We start from the raw sequence: 6,392 nt of genomic DNA on the forward strand, positions 1-6,392 counted from the left end.
GTTATATTAAAATTCTGCACAACAAAACAAAAAACAAGTTAAAAACAAGATATAGTATCTTATACAACATACATAAACATCACATCATTTACCTGTCCCTGAGTTGGTGTGACCGTAACATTTGGTTGAGAACCAACTACATCCATTCTCTGAATACCAACATAGATTGCACTATTGAGGAGACGAGGCTCATGCTCGTCAGTTACGAGATTCCACTCATTGAAATTTTCATGCAAATGCAACTTCTTATTCAACAAATTAATGAAAGAATACAAACCTATTGAACTGAGATCATTCAAATTAAGAACAATATACTCTTCAATGCCATGGAGAATCACCTGTACAATCTGAGACAAAAAACCCACGTCAATAATTAAATAAAAAATGATTACTAATTAAAATATCAAATTATTAAACAATAATTTTATCCAAGTAGTCATTTCACGATTTCCAGCATCTTCAGTATTAGGTGGAGGAGGCCAAACTTCAACTCTTTGAGGTGGAGGAGAAGGATATTGAGGTGAAGAAGGATCTTGAGGGGGAGGAGTATCTTGAGGTGGAGAAGGTGCTTGAGGTAGAGAAGGAGCTTGAGGTGGAGAAGGAGCTTGAGGTGGAGAAGCAACTACTGATCTCCTTATCCTTCTTCTTCTTCTTGGGTGGAAATATGGAGAAGGAACTTGAGGTGGAGGAGAAGGATCTTGAGGGGGAGAAGGAGCTTGAGGTGGAGAAGGAGCTTGAGGTGGAGAAGGAACTACTGATCTCCTTATCCTTCTTCATCTTGGGGGAAATATGGAGGTGAAAATCTATTTGGAGGATTTATAACTCTTTGGACCCTGTCAACCCTTTCTACCCTTTCAGTTGGTTCTCCCTGGCCTCCACCACCAGCCTGGCCTCCCTCATCCTGACCTCCCTCATCCTGACCACCCTCATCCTGACCAGACTGGCCTCCCTCATCCTGACCACCCTGGCCTCCCTCATCCTGACCACCCTGACCTCCCTCATCCTGACCACATCCTTCTTCTTCTTCTTGGGTGGAAATATGGAGAAGGAACTTGAGGTGGAGGAGAAGGATCTTGAGGGGGAGAAGGAGCTTGAGGTGGAGAAGGAGCTTGAGGTGGAGAAGGAACTACTGATCTCCTTATCCTTCTTCTTCTTGGGGGGAAATATGGAGGTGAAAATCTATTTGGCGGATTTCTAATTCTTTGGACCCTGTCAACCCTTTCTGCCCTTTCAATTGGTTCTCTTCCATCCTGACCAGCCTGGCCTCAACCACCCTGGCCTCCACCACCAGCCTGGCCTCCACCACCAGTATGGCCTCCCTCATCCTGACCAGCCTGTCTCCCTCATCCTGACCACATTTATTTATGGACACAACTAAGCACATGATAGAGAGAAATTTTTAGGCGAAACATTAATCAGTTCTTAGGCGAAGCATTAATCAGTTGGTCGTGCAGAAAACCGAACACCATAGCACTATCCACAACTGAGGCCGAATATGTTTCAGCGGCAAACTGCTGTTCACAGGTTTTGTGGATTAAAAACTAACTTCAAGATTACTCTGTAAGCTATTCCAATATTCCAATTTATTGTGATAATACAAGTGCTATAAATTTGTCCAAAAATTCCATTCAACATTCTAGATCAAAACATATTGAAATAAAACATCATTTCATTCGTGATCATGTAAATAAGAAAGATGCTGAATTAATCTTTGTCGATACTCAAAATCAACTTGCTGACATTTTTACAAAGCCTCTTGTTGAGGACAGTTTCAATTCAATCAAAGAAAAATTGAAAATCATGAAAAAATCCAGAAAATTCTGGTTAAAATCTGCTTCTGCAGAAAACGGAGATCGTTTATCAGTCTCCATTTCGCGACTCATCATTCTCCGTTCTGAAAAAACCAACAGTCTGCTTTTCCCTCTCAAAATCAAAAAGGCAAATCTTGACATTTATTACACGTGCCCTTTTGTCTGAAGATGGAGTGCTGACACATACACTATTCAATCCCCCAAAATGCTTTTCCTCTTTTCCTAGGTACAAACAGTTACTATTGGGCAACATACTCATCATTATTCCACTTTTTTCTCTCCATCTTCTAAAGTCAGAAATCAGTTTTCTCCTCACCTTCTTTTTCCCAAAAGCTGGACTGACCTTCTCTCTCTCTAAATACCACTCCTACTGTTCATCTTCTTCACCATCATCTTCTCAATTCTCAAAAACAACCATGACTCGAACCAAACAGTCAGTGCGCAAAAATGCCTCTCCCTGTACACCACCCTCTTCATCTTCTTCATACAAATCCATAGAGCGTTCACCCTCTCCACCACCTCGCCCAACACCACCACACACCTCTCCTGCCTCTCCTTCTTCTAACACCAGTCAAGAAGTCCTCAATCTTATCCATCTGCCTACTTTTCTTCCACCATTGTACACTCGCCTTACACCAAACTTCGCTCAAGTGCCTCCTCATTTACGCACTAGAATCACTCCTCCACGAAGCTCCATGCGAGTCCAATCTGGAATTGGTACTTCAAAATCAATGAACCCTAAACCACATTATTTCATCATCTCAGATTCTGAGAGTGATGATTCTTCTGATCCATGCCCCCAACAACAAAACCACCAACACAACCTGAACCATCAATAAAAACTACGCCCTCAACAACACCACCACCACCACAACATCCATCATTCACTTCAGCACAAGCACCAACAACCACTAAACCTTCGACACCTTCAAAATCTGCCTTCTCCTCTGAACCGTCGCAATCAACTCCTCCACATCAAAAACGGAGATCGATCAATGACATCGTTTCCCCTCCTACCAACCAAAAAGAATCCCTCTCTCAACCCAAACCACAAACTAAAATCATGAAAACAAAAATCACAATGACCATTGCTCAATTCCTTGCTCGTAAAAATCTTCCAAATCCTCAGAGAAGAAAAATGTTGGCCCCCAAACAAAACCTAAACAATTGTCAGAAATCCACCTCTCCAGAACATTCTCCAGAATGTTCCCCACCACAAGAACGTTCTCCTGCTCAGGTTGTTCCTCCGCCAGAATCTTCTCCCCATCCACAATCTTCCTCACAAAAATAAACCAAACGTTCTCCATCTCCTCTGTCCTCTTCTACTTACACATCATCTGCCTCTGAACCGTCTCCCCCACTAAGAAACCAAAACAGACTACTCCTCCTCTAATTTCCCCTACAAAAACAAAACTCTTCAAAGAAAAGTGGGCTCAACGCCCAGTTGGGATTGGCCGAGTTTTTGTTTTTAACAATCTTGTTGTTGACAGAAATGATGTTCAGCATCATACTGATGTTCTTGGCTGGACATCATTCTTAAAAATCTCTGAATCGTATTATCCAGATGTTGTCCGTGCATTCTTTTGCAATGCCAAAACATTTTTTTGACAAATCTCTAATCATCTCAACAATTAAGGGAGTGGAAATCAAACTGACTCTAGATATTTTGGCCACCTATCTTCAGCTACCAACATACGGGCCACCTGTTTTTGGTGACCACTGGTATTCGGCTTTGAGTCTTCGAAAGACAGAAGTTTTGTCTGATTTGTTTGAAGAGGACTCCACTCGTTATTTGTCCACCTATCTTAAGCCTCTTCCCAAGGTGTTCAATAACATGTGCCAACATACCTTGATTCCACACTGTAGAAGTCATGAGTATGTGTCTGATAATGATGCTTTGCTCATTCATCATCTTCTAAACTGCAAGAGACATAATCTACCCTATGTCATTCTCCAGCACATGATTTGTGCAGCCAACAAAGATTACAGAAAGAATAATGCGCCTTATGGCATGGTCCTGACTAAAATCTTCAGGCATTGTGGAGTCTCTCTTGCATCTGAAACATCTCTGATAAAAATCTCCAAATTCTCTACCAAGAATCTGTCTCATATGCGGAAAACTTCTTCTGCTCAAACACCCACTCCTCCATCCTTTCCCACCTCTCTAAAACGGAAAAGATCAGCATGAAGACGACCTACCACAAACCCTATTTCATTCTCATCACCTCCTACTGGTCCTGAGGAAACCACAGAAAAAATCCCAACACCAGAACATTCTCCACCACCACCAGAACGTTCTCCACCACCTCCAGAACGTTCTCCAGAAAATATCCCAACTCTTTCCACCCTCTTTGCTCAAACATCCAGCATATCATCCTCAGCCATTCCCTCTTACTCTCAAACACTTCACTCCCCTACCCATGACTTTAGTAACTTCTTGTCTAATCCACTTTTCTCTACTATGTCTCCACTGTTCATCTCCCCTCAGAAAACCAGCTCATCCATCTTTGGCATTACTCAGTTTTTGAACTTTCCCACTACTGATGGCCTATCTAACACATCTATTGGTCCCCTACCCTTTGTATCATCCTCATTTGCTTCTATTCCATCCATCTCTACAACGCATATTCCTTCCAACACCGTTGTTGCTACCACCTCTAAACCCTCTGCTCACCTTCACTCTACTCCCACCTTAACTGCACCCTCCAACTCTGACATTATGGCTGCTCTACAGATCATCATGGCGAGACAAGTTCAGCACGATCAAGAGACTGCTTTACTCAGAACATGGATGGCAGATCACCTTGCTCCCAAGCGGGGAATTCCACCTTCGCCTCCTCATCCGATTCCTCCTTCTTCTCAAGTCCCTCATCCTGGAAAATTGATGACTCTTCATCATATGCATATTTTCCCACTGTTTTAGTCTTATTTATCCTCAATCATCAGTTAAATTAAGGATTTATTTGATACATTTTGTTGATTTTTGTTCTTTGAGTTAATAAAATGTTTTTTGTTTTTATTTCGTTGATTAAGTAGGAATTTGTCGTAATTTTACATTGCGTTTTGTTTTAGTGCAGTGCTGAATTTTGGTAAAAAATCAACATGATATATGTGGAGTATTTCAGCCATATCTGGAGTTCTAGATGTCCAATTAGTGTCACTCCAAGTGCTAATGAAAGCTAAGATCCATATCTACAACTTTCATGAAGACACCGGGACCAAATTCAGAAGCCAAAGATGAGAAATATGCAAAATACATCAGACAACAGATGAAATGCGCTTGGAGCGCGTCCTGGAGCGCTTGGAGCGCATTTCTCAGGATTGGACTCTGCCAACGCGCGCCTGGAGCGCGTTTTTGACATGCCAGATTAGAACTGGGGATGACCAATCTCTATCGAGCATTTGCCTCCTCTCAACAGACACCGGGAGGCATGTTTTATGCTGATCTATTTGCACCTCACCAGTATACTGGTGACCATAATGGAACAGGAGCGGATGATCTAAACGAGAATCCTTGAACTATTAAACTGAGAGAAGTTTTCTTTCCTTTTTTTTTCTTTCTATTGTTTATCCCGTTTCTTTCCGTTTTCTCGTTTTCTTTGTTTAATGTCAGTGTATGTTGACTTTCTTTTATTCATGTTTTTTTTCCTTTCACTAAATGTGTACTATGATGCAACAGTTGTACTGACTTGCACTTAATCTTAAAATTTCTTTTTGTGATTTCGCAAGTTAAATTTCATTTCTTAGATTATGTTATTGCTCAAGTCGACAAGCCTTCCTAATGCATGCATTCTTGATTACTAAATGGTTGTAGAAGGCTAATATGCCATCAATTTTTCAAAAATACAATTTTAACTTTTCAGAAGCATGTTGGCTTTATTTTGATTGTTCATACTCTCTCTTATTATCCTAGCTATGAGATTTTGAGCCTAAACACTTAAATTCTTTGTTGTGTGATTATCCAGACATGTGTTATCCCTCTAGAACTTGCACTAATTCTGACTTGCATCACTTGTAATTTATGCATACATTGAGGCAATTTTATTGGTCGTTTGAGCCTTTCTAACTACCCTATGAAAATTTTACCCTTTGCTAGCCCCTTTGAGCCTTGCCCTTTTATTTCGGTTACTAGCCACATTACAAGCAAAACACCTGACTTTAATTAAATCACCTTACTTGGAGTTAGGTAGAAAAAAATTCTTGTCTTGATAAAATTCAAAGTTTGGGGTTGCTCATGGGATAACAACTTTCTAAGTTTGGGGTGGTGATTCTTAGAAAAAGAAAAAAAAAAGAAGAAAAATAAAATGAAAGAAGAAAAACAAAAACAAAACATATCTTCTTGGTTCTTCTGTCAATGTCTGAGAATCTCCATAATGAAAAGGTGAAGAAAAAAAAAATGGTAGAATAATCTGGAAATGTATGCCTAACTCCAAGTGGTAAAGCCTACTATCCTAAAATGTCCTACCCTTACCTAAGCCCCATTACAACCCGAAAGTCCTCCAAAAATGTATGTGTTTGCTGCATTGTGATTGCTAACTAGAACTTTTTTCAAGCCTATGGTAGCGTGATGCATGTTCTAGG

The sequence above is a fragment of the Cicer arietinum genome, chromosome 3 (genome assembly GCF_000331145.2).
Source record: "Cicer arietinum cultivar CDC Frontier isolate Library 1 chromosome 3, Cicar.CDCFrontier_v2.0, whole genome shotgun sequence".
Classification (NCBI taxonomy): domain Eukaryota; kingdom Viridiplantae; phylum Streptophyta; class Magnoliopsida; order Fabales; family Fabaceae; genus Cicer; species Cicer arietinum.